The sequence below is a fragment of the Oryctolagus cuniculus genome, chromosome 8, assembly GCF_051225735.1.
Source record: "Oryctolagus cuniculus isolate XC-2025 breed Fujian yellow rabbit chromosome 8, ASM5122573v1, whole genome shotgun sequence".
NCBI lineage: Eukaryota > Metazoa > Chordata > Mammalia > Lagomorpha > Leporidae > Oryctolagus > Oryctolagus cuniculus.
In genome coordinates, this window is record NC_142874.1 from 25,563,903 (window position 1) to 25,583,932 (window position 20,030).

General features: G+C 40.2%; 1 long non-coding RNA gene across 10 annotated transcripts in view; it reads left to right on the plus strand.

Annotated features, from left to right (window-relative positions):
- Positions 1-20,030, plus strand: part of LOC149124939 (uncharacterized) — a 201,166-nt gene that overhangs the window by 112,435 nt on the left and 68,701 nt on the right. The gene's annotated exons all lie outside the window — the stretch shown is intronic.

Genomic DNA, 20,030 nt, shown 5'->3' on the forward strand with positions numbered 1-20,030 from the left:
CTATTATGTTTATCTCATATGTTTTCTCAATCAATGATATTCATTTACTGCTTATTGTTTTATAGAAAATTTTTACACACCTGAGGAATACAAAGAAGTTTAAGATAAGTTTTAACCCTTATTGAGATTATATTCTAATAGAGGAGAGACAAATACAAAGGGATTTCAAAATATCCATGGAGAAATAAAATTAAAAGATAATGGCAATTTTCCATGACCTTTTTGAAGCTCCTGCTTATGTCAAATTGTAAGCAGTCATAGATCTGCAGTGGAAGGACTATACTTGATTGTCAGCTGAGAAGTCAGAGAGTAATGAGGGAGAGTTTGTTCTGTAATATCAGGTCACAAATTATGTTGAAGTAAAAAGTACTCTATGTAAAAGACCATCTCTTAATATGGGAGGATTTAAAAAAAAAAGTTTGGTATGTTTTGTTTGCAAGGTGGGGAGGGACACACACAGTTGGACACACACACACACACACACTCACTCTCACTCTCATTCTCACTCTCACTCTCACACTCACACACTACATCCACCAGTTCATTCCCCAAAAGCTAACAAGGAATGGATAGCACTGAGACTACAGTTGGCAGCTGGGAACTCAATCCAGGTCTTCACAAGGGTGACAGAACCCAATCACTTGAGCCACCACTGCACCCTCTGGGACTGCATTAGCAGGAAGTTGTAATGAGGAGGCGGAGCCAGCTACTCTGCTATGGGATCCTGGGTATCTCAAGCAACATCTTAACTGCGAGGTCCGATGCTCGCTTTGACTGTTTGTTTAACTTTGGGATGGCTATATAGGTTCTCGCTTGGCAGTTTTATAAAAATCTGGAAATGTATGTGTCTGTGGGGCTGGGAGTGGGGGGAAAAGCTGCGGACGGACATAAAAAGGCAACATCCTGAAGCTTGCTGACAGTGCCTGGCTTTAGGAACTGAATTTCAGTGTAACTTAGGTCTTTTCTGTTATGCAGTGGGTTGCAAAACACCAGAAGAATTAAAATGGCACATTTGCTAACAAAGGCATAGTGGTGGGGCATTAGGGAAATTCTAAAACAATGTTCCAGAGTACACATTTGGTGGTTGATTAAGCCATCAGTATTTAGGCTAAATCCAAATTATAAGCATTATACACCTTCTCCCCCATAGATTTGGTCAGTACAGTTAAAGGATTTTTTTAAAATCCTTTTAGAAACTTGGAGCACATCAGGCTCAAAACACAATCTTTGAGTCCTCTAGGCATGGCCTGAGCCCTTTCCTGAAATTTTCATCCTTACATTCCTGCATACCTTGTGCTGAGGTAGATAGCAGGAACCACATAAATGGCACTTTAGAAGGAGTGGCACTTTAGCCTAGCATTTACGATGCTCATGTTCCACACTGGAGTTTGTCTCCTGCCTCTGGCTCCTGACTCCAGCTTCTCACTGTGCACACCCTGAGAGGCAGCAGTGATGGTTCAAGTCACTGGATTTCTGTCACCCACATGTGAGATTGCGTTGCTGGCTGCTGGCTTTGGCCTGGCCTAGCCCTGGCCATTGTGAGCATTTTGGGAGTAAATCGGCAGATGGGAGATCTCTCTCTCCCACCCTACCCTCTGTCTGTCTCTCTCTGCCTTTCAGATACAAAGCATTTTTAAAAATATCCGAGCCATTTTGAGATTTTGGAGAAACTGTTACTTGTAAATAATAGAGTATCTGTCATAAAATAATTATAAACAAATATAAATGCATGTTCAACTTACAGATTGTGTTAAGTTGATAAATATTCAGAATTCTATTTTCTCTCTATCTCTTTTTTAACTATCATCACAGATTGCATGATGGAGACCTGCTTATGGTGTTTTAGTTTTGTCTTTAGAAAATATATTGCATCGACTCAAAACTCTAAAAAGATAGAGCTTCAATTGACAACCTCACAAATTGTAGATATGCTTAGTAAGAAAAAGTTGTGGTCGGCAACATTCTGATTTTGCTTGAGCTTTGATTTTCTGATTTGGTTATAGTCAGAGCTCTTTTTTTTTAACTTTTATTTAATGAATATAAATTTCCAAAGTACGGCTTATGGATTACAATGGCTTCCCCCCCATATCGTCTCTCCCACCTGCATCCCTCCCCTTTCCCACTCCCTCTCCCCTTCCATTCACATGAGGATTCATTTTCGATTCTCTTTATATACAGAAGATCAGTTTAGCAAACATTAAGTAAAGATTTCAACAGTTTGCTCCCACACAGAAACATAAAGTGAAAAATAATAGATGATTTTTTAAATGATGATGAAATCAGATCAGACCTATTGTCATGTTTAATCCCAGTGATAGTCAAGTTGGGAATTGATAATTTCTACTTTTTTTTTTACAGAAGATCAGTTTAGTATACATGAAGTAAAGATTTCAACAGTTTGCACCCCCATAGAAACACAAAGTGAAATATACTGTTTGAGTACTCGTTATAGCATTAAGTCTCAATGTACAGCACATTAAGGACAGAGATCCTACATGAGGAGTAAGTGCACAGTGACTCCTGTTGTTGACTTTACAAATTGACACTCCTGTTTATGGCATCAGTAATCTCCCTATGCACCAGTCATGAGTTTGCAAGGCTATGGAAGCCCCTTGAGTTCTCCGACTCTTATCTTGTTTAGACAAGGTCATAGTCAAAGTGGAGGTTCTCTCCTCCCTTCAGAGAAAGGTACCTCCTTCTTTGAAGACCTGTTCTTTCCACTGGGATCTCACTCACAGAGATCTTTGATTTACGTGGTTTTTTTTTTTTTTTTCCCAGAGTGTCTTGGCTTTCCATGCCTGAAATACTCTCATGGGCTTTTCAGCCAGATCCGAGTGCCTTTAGGGCTGATTCTGAGGGCAGAGTGCTGTTTAGGACATCCACCATTCTATGAGTCTGCGGAGTATCTCGCTTCCCATGTTGGATGATTCTCCCCTTTATTTATTCTGTCGGTTAGTGTTAGCAGGTACTAGACTTGTTTATATGCTCCCTTTGACTCTTAGTCCTTTCATTATGATCAATTATGAACTGAAATTGATCACTTGGAGTAGTGAGATGGCATTGGTACATGCCACCTTGATGGGATTGAATTGGAATCCCCTGGTATGTTTCTAACTCTACCATTTGGGGCAAGTCAGCTTGAGCATGTCCCAAATTATACATCTCTTCCCTCTCTTATTCCTACTCTTATGTTTAACAGGGATCACATTTCAGTTAAATTTCAACACTTAAGAATAACTGTGTATTAATTACAGAATTAAACCAGTCATATTAAGTGGAACAGACAAAAAAAACTACTAAGAGGGATAATGTATTAAGTTGTTCATTAACAGTCAGGGCTATGCTGATCAAGTCACCGTTTCCCATAGTGTCCATTTCACTTCAACAGGTTTCCTTTTTGGTGTTCAGTCAGTTGTCACCGATCAGGGAGAACATGTGATATTTGTCCCTTTGGGACTGGTTTATTTCACTCAGCATGATGTGTTCCAGATTCCTCCATTTTGTTGCAAATGACTGGATTTCGTTGTTTCTTACTGCGGTATAGTATTCTAAAGAGTACATATCCCATAATTTCTTTATCCAGTCTACCGTTGATGGGCATTTAGGTTGGTTCCAGGTCTTAGCTATTGTGAATTGAGCTGCAATAAACATTAGGGTGCAGACCGCTTTTTTGTTTGCCAATTTAAATTCCTTTGTGTAAATTCCAAGGAGTGGGATGGCTGGGTCGAACGGTAGGGTTATCTTCAGGTTTCTGAGGAATCTGCAGACTGACTTCCATAGTGGCTTGACCAGTTTGCATTCCCACCAACAGTGGGTTAGTGTCCCTTTTTCCCCACATCCTCGCCAGCATCTGTTGTTGGTAGATTTCTGAATGTGAGCCATTCTAACCAGGGTGAGGTGAAACCTCATTGTGGTTTTGATTTGCATTTCCCTGATTGCTAATGACCTTGAACATTTTTTCATGTGTCTGTTGGCCATTTGGATTTCCTCTTTTGAAAAATGTCTATTGAGGTCCTTGGCCCATCTCTTAAGTGGGTTGTTTGTTTTGTTGTTGTGGAGTTTCTTGATCTCTTTGTAGATTCTGGTTATTAACCCTTTATCTGTTGCATAGTTTGCAAATATTTTTTCCCATTCTGTCGGTTGTGTCTTCACTCTCCTGACTGTTTCTTTTGCAGTACAGAAACTTCTCAATTTGATGCAATCCCAATAGTTGATTTTGGCTTTGACTGCCTGTGCCTCCTGGGTCTTTTCCAGAAATTCTTTGCCTGTGCCAATATCTTGAAGGGTTTCTCCAATGTTCTCTAATAATTTGATGGTGTCAGGTCGTAGATTTAGGTCTTTAATCCATGTTGAGTGGATTTTTGTGTAAGGTGTAAGGTAGGGGTCTTGCTTCATGATTCTGCACGTGGAAATCCAATTTTCTCAGCACCATTTATTGAATAGACTGTCCTTGCTCCAGGAATTAGTTTTAGATCCTTGATCAAATATAAGTTGGCTGTAGATGTTTGGGTTGATTTCTGGTGTTTCAATTCTGTTCCATTGGTCTATCCATCTGTTTCTGTACCAGTACCATGCTGTTTTGATTACAACTGCCCTGTAGTATGTCCTGAAATCTGGTATTGTGATGCCTCTGGCTTTGTTTTTGTTGTACAAGATTGCTTTAGTTATTCGAGGTCTCTTGTGCCTCCATATGAATTTCAGCATCATTTTTTCCAGATCTGAGAAGAAGGTCTTCGGTATCTTGATTGGTATTGCATTGAATCTATAAATTGCTTTTGGGAGAATGGACATTTTGATGATATTGATTCTTCCAATCCATGAGCATGGAAGATTTTTCCATTTCTTGGTATCCTCTTCTATTTCTTTCTTTAAGGTTTTGGAATTCTTATCGTAGAGATCTTTAACGTCCTTGGTTAAGTTTATTCCAAGGTATTTGATTGTTTTTGTAGCTATTGTGAATGGGATTGATCTTAGAAGTTCTTCCTCAGCCATGGCATTGTCTGTGTATACAAAGGCTGTTGATTTTTGTGCATTGATTTTATACCCTGCTACTTTGCCAAACTCCTCTATGAGTTCTAATAGTCTCTTAGTAGAGTTATTTGGGTCCCCTAAATAAAGAATCATATCATCAGCAAAGAGGGATAGTTTGAGTTCTTACTTCCCAATTTGTATCTCTTTAATTTCTTTTTCTTGCCTAATTGCGCTGGCTAGAACTTCCAGAACTATATTGAATAGCAGTGGTGAGAGTGGACATCCCTGTCTGGTACCAGATCTCAGTGGAAATGCTTCCAACTTTTCCCCATTCAATAGGATGTTGGCTGTGGGTTTTTCATAGATTGCTTTGATTGTATTGAGGAATGTTCCTTCCAAACCCAGTTTGCTTAGAGTTTTCATCATGAATGGGTGTTGTACTTTATCAAATGCTTTCTCGGCATCTATTGAGATAATCATATGGTTTTTCTTCTGCAGTCTGTTAATGTGGTGTATCACATTGATTTTCTTGCGCACATTAAACCATCCCTGCATACCAGGGATAAATCCCACTTGGTCTGGGTGGATGATCTTTCTGATGTGTTGTTGCATTCTATTGGCAAGAATTTTATTGAGGATTTTTGCATCTATGTTCATCAGGGATATTGGTCTGTAACTTTCTTTCAGTGCTGCATCTTTTTCCGGCTTAGGAATTAAGGTGATGCTGGCTTCATAGAAAGAATTTGGGAGGATTCCCTCTTTTTTGATTGTTCTGAATAGTTTGAGAAGAATTGGAGTTAGTTCTTCTTTAAATGTCTGGTAGAATTCAGCAGTGAATCCATCTGGTCCTGGGCTTTTCTTTGTTGGGAGGGCCTTTATTACTGTTTCAATTTCTGTCTCAGTTATGGGTCTGTTTAGGTTTTCCATGTCTTCCTGGTTCAATTTAGGTAGGTTGCATGTGTCCAGGAATCTATCCATTTCTGATAGGTTTCCCTGTTTGCTGGCATACAAGTCCTTGTAGTAATTTCTGATGATTCTTTTTATTTCTGTGGTGTCTGTTGTTACATTTCCTTTTTCATCTCTGATTTTATTGATTTGGGTCTTTTCTCTTCTTTTTTTAGTTAGTTGGGCCAATGGGGTGTCAATTTTGTTTATTTTTTCAAAAAATCAGCTCCTCGTTTGACTGATTTTTTGTAATGTTTTTCTTGATTCAATCCTGTTGATTTCTTCTCTGATTTTAATTATTTCTCTTCTCCTACTAGATTTGGGTCTGGTTTGCTGTAGGTTTTCTAGATCCTTGAGGTGAATTGAAAGCTCATCTATTTGGTGCCTTTCCAATTTCTTGATGTAGGCACCTATTGATATAAACTTTCCTCTTAACACTGCTTTTGCTGTGTCCCATAAGTTTTGGTATGTTGTGCTGTTATCCTCATTTACTTCCAGAAAGTTTTTGATTTCTCTTTTAATTTCTTCTATGACCCATTGTTCATTCAGGAGCATGTTGTTCAATCTCCATGTGTTTGCGTATGCTCTAGGGATTCCTGAGTTGCTAATTTCCAACTTCATTCCTTTATGGTCTGAGAAGCTGCATGGTATGATTCTAATTCTTTAGAATTTGCTGAGACTCGCTTTATGGCCTAGTATGTGGTCAATCCTAGAGAAGGTTCCATGTACTGCTGAGAAGAATGTAAAATCTTTAGCTGTAGGATTGAAAGTTCTGTATATATCTGTTAGATCCATTTGGGCTATAGTGTCGTTTAAATCTACTGTATCCTTGTTGATCTTCTGTCCTATTGATCTGTCTATTTCTGAGAGTGGAGTATTGAAGTCCCCCAGTACTATTGTATTGGGGTCTAAGTCTCCCTTTAAGTCCGTTAACAAATCTTTTAGATAAACTGGTGCCCTGTAGTTAGGTGCATATACATTGATAATTGTTATATCTTCTTGTTGTATTGATCCCTTAATCATTATGTAGTGTCCCTCTTTGTCTCTCTTAACAGTTTTTGTGGTAAAGTTTATGTTGTCCGAAATTAAGATGGCTACGCCCGCTCTTTTTTCATTTCTGTTGGCATGGTATATCTTTTTCCAGCCTTTCCCTTTCATTCTGTATGGATCTTTGTTGGAAAGATGTGTTTCTTGTAAGCAGCAAATAGATGGGTTTTGTTCCTTAACCCAATCAGCCAATCGGTGTCTTTTAACTGGACAGTTCAGGCCATTCACGTTCAATGTGACTAATGATAAGTGGTAACTTTGCCCTGCCATTTGCCAAAGATAAGTTCTAATACATGCTTTGAATTCCCTGTGATCTTTTGCTGTGAGCTTTCCTTCCTTGGTTTCCTTCCTTTACCTTCTTTCATATTGATGACCGTGTTTCTTTGTTTCTGTGTGTAACACATCTTTAAGCATCTTTTGCAGGGCTGGACGAGTGGCAATAAATTCTTCCAATTTCTGTTTGTTATGAAAAGTCTTTATTTCACCTTCATTCACAAATGATAGCTTTGCAGGATATAATATTCTGGGCTGGCAGTTGTTCTCTCTTAGTACCTGGGCTATATCTCGCCATTCCCTCCTAGCTTGTAGAGTTTCTGATGAGAAGTCAGCTGTGAGTCTGATTGGAGATCCTCTGAGAGTAATCTGACGTTTCTCTCTTGCACATTTTAGGATCTTTTCTTTATGTTTCACTGTGGAGAGTTTAATTACAACGTGTCGTGGTGAGGATCTCTTTTGGTCGTGTTTATTAGGGGTTCTGTGAGCTTCCTGTACTAGGATGTCTCTGCCCTTCTCCAAACCTGGGAAATTTTCTGCTAATATCTCACTAAAAAGGCCTTCTAATCCTTTCTCCCTCTCCATGCCTTCAGGAACTCCTAGAACCCGAATGTTGGGTTTTTTAATAGTATCCTGAAGATTCCCGACAATATGTTTTAGATTTCTAATTTCCTCTTCTTTTCTTTGGTCTGACTGTATCCTTTCCTGTTCTCTGTCTTCTAAGTCCGATATTCTCTCTTCTGCTTCACCCATTCTGTTTGTAAGGCTCTCTATTGTGTTTTTCATTTGATCTATTGAATTCTTCACTTCAGTCACTATCACAGTTTCTGTTGTACTAGTTGTTTCATTTCATTTTGATTCCTCCTTAATATTTCATTTTCACGAGAGGGATTTTCTATCTTGTCCATTAAGGATTTCTGTAGTTCAAGAATTTGTTTTTGAGAACTTCTTAATGTTCTTATCAATTTTTTGAGATCTGCTTCTTGCATTTCTTCTAACTCATCATCTTCATAATCTTGAATTGGGGTGTCTTTTTCATTTGAGGGCGTCATGGTGACTTCCTTGTTTTTATTACCTCGGTTTTTGCGTTTGTTATTTGGCATATTGGGGATACTTGGTTTCTTCACTGTGGTGCTTTTTCTTGTTATACTATGACTCTAGATTAAGTGGACTATCTGTTTTTGATGGAGCCTTAGGGCTTGAGATGGGTGTGGCCTGAGAGCTCTGTTTGGTGTGCCAAAGGTGACACTCCCAGGTTAGGTGTGGTAAATCTCTCTCTCTTTTTTTTTTTTTTGATTCAAAAGGGAAGTAATTCCGCACAGCTGAACGAAGTTGGAGGTAGTTAGCAGGCAAATGATATACCCACAGGAGCCAGAGATCGGAAGCTCTTTCCCAAAGACCACACAGGGAATCTGTTCTGCCCTCAGAGTGGGCTCAAATTCTCCTTCAGTCTCCCACTGGGTTGCCAAAGTTACGGAATTGTAGCGTCTCTGGAGAGTGCTCACGTGATTTCCATGAGTTCTCTCCCCCACCGTCTCTTTTTTCACAGTTTCAGTTCAGTAGCACCGCAAATTTACTAGGTCCTAATCTCCTGTTAATTTGCCCTGCCCAGAGTCAGGTTTTTCTGCTAGGCTCAGGGCCAGTGCAGACCTGAGGTCGCTCTGCTTATGACGTATGTCAAAGATGGCGCCTGCTCTTTGTCTTGCTCGCCCTTGAGAGGTGAGCAGAGAGAGAGAAACCCGTGTCCGTACCAGTCACCTTTTTTTTTTTCTCTCTCTCTCTTCCAGTTAGCCTGGTGAACTTTCCCCCCCGGGGGTCGTTCCCTCTAGTCTCCTCTCTCCACTTGCCTGCCTGTGTCTCGGGCTATTGAGGTTCAGCTCACCTCGCGTTCCAGCGCTGGTGTGTTGAGTCTGCCGCTGGTGTCCCGCACTGTGGGCTCCCACGCTCTCCACGCAGGTCCGCTGTGAATCACGCGTTCCGGAAGAGTTTCTTCTGCTGTTTCCTCCCCTACTCTTCCTTGAACCTGCAGTATCTCCACTTTTATTAAACTATCTCTCCCCGGACTATCAGTGTGCTCCCTTCCTATTCTGCCATCTTGCCTCCTCCCTATAGTCAGAGCTCTTAAAGCCTACTAGACAGGTACGCTGAACGTGTTGAATTAACTTAATGGATTGATTGCAAGTCCAGGCACAAGCCTTGAGGGGCTATGTGTCTGGGTGACTGTGGCAGATCTCTTCCCTGGCATGCAACCAGCACAATGCAGGCATGCTGTTAGTGGGGAAAATGGCCTTGCAATTGATTTCCCTAATTCATACCACTTGCTTAGAGTTCACATGTTCAAGAAAACAAAAATGAACCTCCAGGGTCCTTGATGAGTTCTGTGTGGATGTGCCTGGACATTTACAGCCACTGAGTCATGTCTGATGTCTGTGCAGCAAGGAGTGAATGCATAGCTCACCAGTGGAGTTTCATTAGCCAGCTGACTAACCTACTGTTCTTCCTAGGACAGCCTGCCGTGCGTGTTGTAACAAGGCAATGATTAAAAATATGATTAATTACTTTTTGGTAGAAAATGCTCATGGTGTTCTGTTCAAAAAGTGACATGACTCAATGCTGACTTTTTGGTGTTGATAAAATAAGTGACATTTTCCTAATAATGTACCAAGCCCGTGGAAGATTCCCAGCCACTGCTGTATCAAGCTGTTAAGAATGGAATCCTGGAATCAGTGACAGCAGCATGCTCTGTGATTAGCTTCAAGATGACATTTTTCACTAATGCACATTCCAGAACAGGGTGACATTATTTATGGATATTTGTAGTGGTGACATTTTATGAGCACATGAATACTTATCAGGAACTATTGTCCACGTTAATGAAATGTAAATCAATTGAACCCAAAACCAACCTTAACAAGCTAGTGCTGCTTGCATTGAATAAAGGCAAGGATGGAAATGGCCGCTGACAGGGATGGTCAGATCTGCTCACTTGGGATTCCTAAAGGCAACAGACGATTGTGAAATAAATGGTCAAAAGCACCGTGATTGCCTTTCCTTTGAATTCTGTGTTACCAATAAGTAGGATTCTTCTTCCACTTTAACATGTATTTTGAAAAGTGGTTGTTGATACTTATTCTTCTAAAGATAAGGCATAGCCATTCAGAGCACTATTTTTTTCCTGCTTAATTTTGCTCTTTAATGCAAACTGCAAGCTTCTTAAAGTCAGGTTACTTTGTTTTGTGTCCCTCTTTCCCCTTTCATTCTTTTACCCTTAGTATTTACCATAATGTAAGGTAACACATAAGCACCTTATCCATTTAAAATTTAGTTTAGTAGAGAAGCAGAGTGTGTGTGTGTGTGTGTGTGTGAGAGAGAGAGAGAGAGACAGAGAGAGAGGGAGAGAGCATGCGCTCCCATCCACTCATTCACTCCTCAGATGGAAGATGAGTGTCTTAACTGAAGGCTTAGCTGCTAGGCTAAGTACACCCCCTACTCATTATTTAATAGAGCAGTTATTGAACATCTACTATGTGTCAGCATGATGATATGTGTTGATGATTCAGTGGTTAACAAAATACAGTATTTTACTAAATGTGGGAACATACAAGTGAGGTAAAGAGACAATAAAAAGAAGGTACATACAGTGTTTTAATAGAAAAATAAAGAGTATTAGGGGAGTTATGTTGAGGATGGGAGAGATTATAAAGGCTCTTTGAAGGAAGTGATATCTAATTTAAGACTAGCAGGTTCAAAGGACAACAAAATTGAAGATTTCACAGAAATACTTTGTTAGAGTTAATAGACTGCTAGAGTTCGATTCACTGGGAAAACAGTGCACATGATTTTTCCAGTGTTTAAAAATGCTTGGGCAAGTTTGTTCTGGAAGTGGACAAGCACGTGTAGAGGAGAGATGAGATTTGAAGAGATGGGGTGAACATGCAGAAGAAAGGGTGGAATCTGAGTGGATGCTCATGTTGAAGCCTTACAAGTGCACTGCCTAACACTCCTGTTCTGAAGAGTTTGGAGCTGGTGTGGAGCTGGACACAGAAGTCACATACAGCTGTGAGCATTACATTTGTTAATACCAAAACTTGGGGCATGCCCTGTGGCATAGTGGGTGCAGCCACCGCCTGCAGTGCTGGCATCCCATACGGGCGCCAGTTCGAGTCTCAGCTGCTCTACTTCTGACTCAGCTCTCTGCTGTAGCCTGGGAAAGCAGTAGAAGATGCACAAGTCCTTGGGCCTCTACACCTATGTCGGAGACCTAGAAGAAGCTCCTGACTCCTGGCTTCGGACTGGTGCATCTTTGGCAGTTGCCAAATGGGGAGTAAACCAGCAGATGGAAGACCTCTCTCTCTTTCTCTCTCTGCTTCTCTTGCTGTGTGTGACTCTTTCAAATAAATAAATAAATAAATCCAACCCTTCTTCCTCATCCCTCTCCCATTCCCAGTCTGAATTTTATGAAGATCTACTTTGAATTTACTTAGTGATCATAAACTTAACCCTACACTAAGTAATGAGGTCAGCAAATAGTATGAAGAAAAAAAAAATACTGTTCCTCAACAGAAGAGACAAGGGGCTGTAAACAATCATTGAATCTCAAAGTGCCCATTTCACTTCAATACATTACATTTTAGTTACTCTATTAGTTATCTTGGATCAGGGAAAGCATATGGCAAGTCTTTTTGGTACTGGCTTATTTCATTAGATACAATGGTTTCCAGTTGTATCCATTTTGCTGCAAAGGACAGGATTTCATTATTTTTACAGCTGAGTAAATAGTGTATGTGTACCATGATTTCTTTGTCCAGTCAACAGTTGATGGACATGTGGGTTGATTCCATACCTTAGTTATTGTGAATTGAGCTGCAGTGAACATGAGGGTAGAGATCATTCTTTCAAATGCTGATTTCTTTCGGTTTGGGTAAATTCCCAGGAGTGGGATGGCTGGGTCATGTGGTAGGTCTATACTCAGCTATCTGAGGTATCTCCACACTGTCTCCCACAATGGCTGGACCTTTTTATAGTCCCACCAACAGTGGATTAGGGTACCTTTTCCCCCACAACCTCATCAGCATTTGTTGTTTGTTGATTTCTGTATGAGAGCCATTCTAACTGGGTTGAGGTGAAACCTCATTGTGGTTTTGATTTGCATTTTCCTGATGGCTAGTGATGGTGAGCATTTTTTCATGTGTTGACCATTTGGATTTTCTCTCTTGAAAAATGCCTGTTGAAAATTGAAAAATGCCTCCTTTGCCCATTTCTTTTTTTTTAACTTTTATTTAATAAATATAAATTTAGAAAGTATAACTTTTGGATTATAGAAGTTTTTCCACCCATAACTTCCCTCCCACCCGCAACCATCCCATCTCCCACTCCCTCTCCCATCCCACCCCTCATTAAGATTCATTTTTAACTATATACAGAAGATCAAATTAGTATATACTAAGTAAAGATTTAAACAGTTTGCACCCACATAGAAACACAAAGTGTAAAGTACTTTTTGAAGACTAGTTTTACCATTAATTTGCATAGTATAACACATTAAGGACAGAGATCCTACATGGGAGTAAGTGCACAGTGGCTCCTGTTGTTGACTTAACAATTGACCCTCTTATTTATGATAGCAGTAATCACCTGAGGCTCTTGTCATGAGTTGCCAAGGCTATGGAAGCCTCTTGAGTTCAAACTCCAGCCTTATTTAGACAAGGCTGTAATCAAAGGGGAAGTTCTCTCCTCCCTTCAGAGGAAGGAACCTCCTTCTTTGATGACCCGTTCTTTCTATTGGGATCTCACTCACAGAGATATTTCATTTAGGTCATTTTTTGCTGCAGTGTCTTGGCTTTCCATGCCTGAGAAACTTTCATGGGCTTTCTAGCCGGATCCGCATGCCTTAAGGGCTGATTCTGAGGCCAGAGTGCTGTTTAGGGCATTTACATTCTGCTGTGTATCCCACTTCCCATGTTGGATTGTTCTCTCCTTTTTAATTCTATCTGTTATTACTAGCAGACACTGGTCTTGTTTATGTGATCCCTTTGACATTTAATCTTATCTTTATGATCAGTTATGTTCTTAAACTGATCACTTTGACTAGTAAGATCTTTGCCCATTTCTTAACTGGATTGTTTGTTTTGTTATTGAATTTCTTGAGCTCTTTATAGATTCTGAATATTAACTCTTTATCAGTTTCCTAGTTTGCAAATATTTTCTCCCATTCTGTCAGTTGCATCTTCACTATGCTGAGTGTTTCTTTTGCAGTACAGAAGCATCTCAGCTTGATGTAATCCCATTGGTCAGTTTTGGATTTAATTGCTGTGTTTCTGGAGTGTTTTCCAAGAAATCTTTGCTTATGCCAATATCTTGCAAAGTTTCCCCAATGTTCTCTAGTAATTTGATGTTATCAAGTTGTAGATTTTGGTCTCTGATCGATTTTGAGTGGGTTTTTGTGTAAAGTGTAAGGTAGGGTCTAGTTTCATGCTTGTGCATGCAGAGATACAATTTTCCCAGCACTATTTGTTGAAGAGACTGTCCTTGATTCAGGGATTGATTTTAGCTCCCTTGTCAAAGATAAGTTGGGGGGGGCCAGCGCTGTGGCGCAGTGGGTTAACTCCCTGGCCTGAAGCTCCGGCATCCCATATGGGTGCCAGTTCGAAACCCGGCTGCTATGGCCTGGGAAAGAAGTAGAAGATGATCCAAGTCCTTGGGCCCCTGCACCTGTATGGGAGACAGGGAAGAAGCTCCTGGCTCCTGGCTTTGGATTGGCTCATCTCCGGCTGTAGCAGCCATCTGGGGAGTGAACCATCAGATGGAGGACCTCCCTCTCTCTCTCTCTCTCTCCCCCTCTATCTGCCTCTCCTCTCTCTGTGCAACTCTGACTTTCAAATAAATAAATAAATAAATCTTTTTTAAAAAAAAGATAAATTGGTTATAGATACATGGATTGATTTCTGGAGTTTTCTATTCTGTTTCATTGGTCCACATATCTGTTTTTGTGCCAATACCAGGCTAATTTGATTATAACTGCCCTGTAGGATGTCTTGAAATAAGGTATTATGATGCCTCTGGCTTTTGTTGTTGTTGTTGTTGTTGTATAAGATTGATTCAGCTATTTGGGGTCTCTTGTGTTTCCATATGAATCTTGGCATCATTTTTTCTAGATCTGAGAAGAATGTCATTGGTGTTTCGATTGGGATCACATTGAATCTGTAAATTGCTTTTGGTCATATGGACATTTGGATGATATTGATTCTACTAATCCATAAACACGGAAGATTTTTCCATTTTTTTCTGTCTTCTACTTTTTTAGTATTTTGTAATTTTCATCATAGAGATCTTTGATGTCCTTGGTTAAATTTATTCCAGGATATTAATTCTTTTTGTAGCTATTGTGAATGGGATTGTTCTTAAAAGTTCTTTCTCAGCCAGAACATGGCTTTATTTCTAAGGACAAAAAATTCTTTTAGCATTTTACTCAGTAATCTGACATTTTTAATTGCCCTTTGCTTCATAAATATTCAGGCTGTTTAGAAAAAAGAGGTCTTCCTCCCCATTCTCATCAACAGAATAAGCCACTCTTTTCTTCCCCGCCATGGGGGTAGGAATGATGAGGGCCTAAGTGAAATTGGAAGTGTTCTCTGGGTGAAGTTCCTCTGCATAAAAACATGAGGCCAGAATAGTCTGCTATTAGCCTATGTTTGAGAAGAGAGTGCAGCAGAGAATCCAGAACAGTACGATGCTGCTGATGGTGACAGTAGTGGTGCCGCAGACTGTGATGAAAATCGCTAGCATCTGTTGAACACTCACACGGGCTCGCCAGCATGCCAAGGTGTATACATGACTGACTTCTTTAATCCGTAGGACAAACACGAGGGATCGGTAGGGAACTGGAAATGAAATCAAGTGAACGAGTTAGGATTTGAATCCAGGCAACAAGGCTCAGAAACTTCTCTCTTGGAAGGAAGAGGAGGAGAATAACAAAGAGAAGTGTGTGGGGACTGATGCCAAGACAGGACGGATTCATGTGGTAGATTCATGTGGTAGATGTGAGATACAATTCAGGTTCTAACTATAGATTCCCCAGCTCCCTGCTGCGACTTACACATCGTTTCCACTATAAGCTTAAAAAGAAGAAAAAGAAAAAACATAGTGTTAGTCACCCCAACATGGAGATTAAATGAATGGGAATGTTAAGGTAAATAGTTGAAATTGTGAATTAATTGATTTCCTATACTTTAGGTTGGTTTGTTATCATTAAGGCCCAAGAATAGTAGTTTCTTCTGTGTAGCTATAGCCTTTAGCACTCAATTAATTTGACCTGTGGGGTGTTAAGTAGAGTGAATAAGGGGAAAATTAATTTGATTGCCTCAAAAATCAAATTGATTATATAATCCTGATATTCCCATTGCACTTTGCATAATCAGTGTGAATTGAGCCTTAAATATCAAGAGAGTTGGATTTGGATCTTGTCTATGCTGTAAAGAATTAAATTAACCTTTCTAACCCTACTCCTTCCACAATGGAGCTCATCCTATATGCATTCCACATGGTTCCCCACAGTGATGTTTGGAGGATGCTATCATCCTTTGAACTTGAATTAGAGGATTTCTGAATCTCATCTTTACTGTATATCAGTTGGGAAAAAAAAATTGACCTCAGAAACTAGGTTTCCTGGATCTGTCTGGTGTGAAGCATTGGACAATAAGTCAGACATTCCTGTTAACTTTTGGAAATGTCTGGTTTTTGAAGAACACTGCAGTTGAGCTTACAGGACTTCAGTGCAAGAACTGGACATTTTCAGACTGAGCTGTGTGCTAGGGCAAGCGTGCTTCAACCTTTTGACTTTCTGAAGATGCAGGTCCAGATAGTGCTCAGAGAGGCAACGTGTTCCTTAATTGCGATGCAGCATGTATTTCTCCCCAGGGTGCTGCTTGTGGGCTGTCTGTCTGCAGTTTCTTCTGCCATTCCCAGGTGGATATTTCAAGATGTCCTGCAACTCCTTCATTATTTCTTGATGGACAAGTTAGGAAGACTCCAGCATGCTCTTGTCCCCCTTGAACAAGTAAAAATAGCTTTGTAATTATTTGTGATCCACAGTATCCTTTGTCTCTGAAGACCTTTGACATAGATATATGTAAATTCTGAAATTTCTCGTACCTGTGAGATTTTAATTCATGGACAGTAGTGCTCCCTTCTGCCGAGTAGAGAAGCGTAACAGCATGCAATCTAAGTTTTAAAAAATGTACTTGAGAAAGTGCTGATGGCTGTGGTGATAAAATCAGAGTTAAAAACTGCTTGCTCACTCATTTTCTGTGGTCTCTGCTACCCTGTGCTCCCAAGAAAACTCAGCAGGATACTCAGCTTTGTCATTCAATATATAATATTATTAACCACTCATTAGTCAATACAGTCAAAATACAGTAGCCCTCATGAACAAGCAGTTGCACTCCGTGCTATGCACATTTATCAAACCAGATTGTTCCTTAATATTAAGACCTTTGAAGACATAGTGATGTCAAGATTTTAAGGATCCAGTGTCAGAAAAATGCTAATTATCATCATGATAATAATGGGCTAGATTCTGGCTTTGAAGCCTGGGAGAATATTCCTGTGCATGGACATCTCTCTCAAGCCCCACACCCACAGAATCTGCCTCCCTTGTCCCAGAGACAGAGTTTCCTGAGAGAGTGCTTTGTCCCTCTCCTAAATTAGCAGGAAAACAAGCCATATGTATTGATTAGTTGTTACTAAATTGAAACGCCTGAGACAGTCAACTTACAGAGTAAAGAGTTTTATTTTGATTCACAGTTTTCAAAGTTCAGGTTTAAGCCTGAGCAACCACAATGGTTTCCTCTGTGAGGGTGGTGGCAGTGGTGGAATGTGGGTGGAGCAGGTTCACATGGTGAGCCAGGTGAAAGACAGTGGCTTGACCAAACTCAGGCTTTTATAACCAACCTTCTCTCAAGAATTACCTTCTGAGGGGTTGTCCCAGCTGACATAAGGAGCTCCAATGACCATAATTGGATTAACTTTCCTTCTATTAACCTATGACTTTGGGTTTAAACATCTGCAGGAGTTTGGGGACCAAAGCATATTCCAACTACAGCTTCATACTTCCTCCCATGGAGACAAATAAGAAGGATCTGGAGAGAAAATGGAGATGTTTCTCTAGACGAACTAACTTTTCACTGAAATACAAGACTAGAATAAATATTCCCTCCAATTCCAACGTTGTAGAGCAGGATAGAGGAAAAGAAGATAGAGCGTTATGATGATGACGTTGATGGTGATGGTGATGATGATGATGATGTTCTGTGTAGGTAGCTCTGTCCAAATTGAGGAACAATCAGGTTTTTTTTCCTAGTGCCTCCATTTTCCCCTCTCTGAGCTTATCTCTTGCCTTGGTAGTTTGTGCAAAGTAGTTTACTCTCAGGTTTTCTCACATGAGATTTGCAAACTTATTTGCACATCTCTTTCCCTTCTTTGAAATTTTAATACCTAATTGAAGAAAAGAAGTAGGGATAGTACCAGTCTCCACCCTTTCCTAATTCCTCCCTGGCATCTTTCCTTGTCCAGGTAAGGTGTTTCTTCTCCCCCTGAGGTGATGAAAAGCTATTTTGACTTATCCAGCATCTTTTCATGTGCTGTGGTTACCTTTCAATAATGTAATCTTTTGTCCTATACCTTAGTTCCTTGAAATCACACAAATTGTTTCTTCTTGAAACAAAGACTGGCTCTCCCAAATGAAGGCCTGGTTTCTGAGTTGGGATTTTTAAGGCTTCTTTTGTAACTCTCAAGCTGAAAAATTCCTTTGTTCCTGGTTCTTTCCTCCTGTTAAATGACAGATGCTCCAGTCCTACTGAGGCACTGTGTATGAACAAGAATTAACAGGCATAGAATCATCTGATGCTATTTCACAGTGTTACAGGATTGTGTGAAAACAGCATTGCCTCCCTCTCATCCCCCATACAGAAAGAATTGACTCTGTTAACTTCTTAGGTCACATCATTGCTTTCTCTCATTTCTAACCCTCATTGTATTCCCTATCATGTAGTGCATAGTGTTTATATATATATACATATGCATATGTATATGTACATATATACATACATACACACAATACACACAAACATATGCATATATTTGTATGTATATATGTAACATACCAAGGGGTCTTCAAAAAGTTAATGGAAAATGCATATTATGAAAAAGCTGTGCATGGCTGTAAATTTTTTTTTGTAAAAAATAAACTTGTTTTTTAATTATATTTTTCATGAACTTTTTGAAGTACTGTCATATATGTCATGACAGACTCTGCATATATATGTATATATGTGCATATTTGTGTGTATCAGAACATGTCTTATGATATATATATGTGTGTGTATATATATATATATATGAGATATCTTAGAATTAAGGTCCTACATACAAAACTAAAGGAAGTTGAACTGCCTCATGTCCAGCAGTGATTTTTGTCCTTGCTCTCTCCTAGCTACATTACATGTTTAAGGTCTTAACACAGCTTTATGAAGATAAACCCTTATTTCAGTTCATCTCTATTCCTATTGGGACTAAATAAGGTAGGCCAAGCTCTGACCACTTAGCCAAACCCAAATGCCCACTAATAAAATTACTGAAAATGAAACTCTCTAATGGTTCAGGGAGGGCTCTAGAAAAATCTCTTTGATGTTCAGAGGCTTCTGAGATCACATCCTGGCTATGTGACCAGTAGTTACTAGTGTAATTAATTCTGCTGGCAAGGAGTGAGTGGAGGCAGTGACTGGACATCTGAAAATCGCATTAGGGACAGAGTCTTAGGAGTAAGCGTGTAAAATCTCACATACAACAGGCCTTCCTTTGCCCTTCTGGCCACACACCTGTCAGCTGGATGCTGGGCTCTGTGCCAGTTTCAAATGCTGGATTACAGATCTGCTGGTTCCAGACAGGAATATTTCAAGTCTAAAGGCCACTCCCCATGTCTCCTATTCAGCCTTCTCTGAAGATCTGGGGAGGCCAAAGCTGTTTCTGTTTAGTTGAGGGCAAGTCTTGGTCTTGCATTTTAGTCTCTGTGTTCCCCATTCACCTCTGGGCCACCCATTCCTTCATAATCGCCTGCAGAGTAAATACCCCAGCTGTGTGCTCTTGCACCATCATGGGTATGCCTTTACAGAATTTGTGATTTATTAGTGCTTGTATGTTTACCCTCAGCCTTGGCTCATAAGCTTCAGGAGGAGTCACCTCAATATCCCATTCCCCCTTACAACTTAGCATCCTTTGCAAAAAAAAAAAAAAAAAAAAAACTGAGTAGGTCGTAGGCAACGGCCCCTTATCACAACCCATAATACTTGGATTTTTAAATCTCATCTCTCCACCTAATTAAATATGACCCTAGGTTGCCATTTAGTCTTTCTTTTTTTTTTAAGATTTATTTATTTATTTGAAAGAGTTACACAGAGAGAGGAGAGGCAAAGAGAGGCGGAGAGGCAGAGAGAAAGAGAGAGAGAGAGAGAGAGAGAGAGAGAGACAGAGAGAGAGGTCTTCCATCCGATGGTTCACTCCCCAATTGGCCGCAATGTCTGGAGCTGCGCTGATCCAAAGCCAGGAGCCAGGAGCTTCTTCCCAGTCTCCCACACAGGTGCAGGGGCCCAAGGACTTGGGCCATCTTCTACTGCTTTCCCAGGCCACAGCAGAGAGCTGGATGGGAAGTGTAGCAACTGGGTCTCAAACTGGTGCCCATTTGAGATGCTGGTGCTTCAGGCCAGGGCATTAAGCCGCTGCACCACAGTGCCGGCCCCATG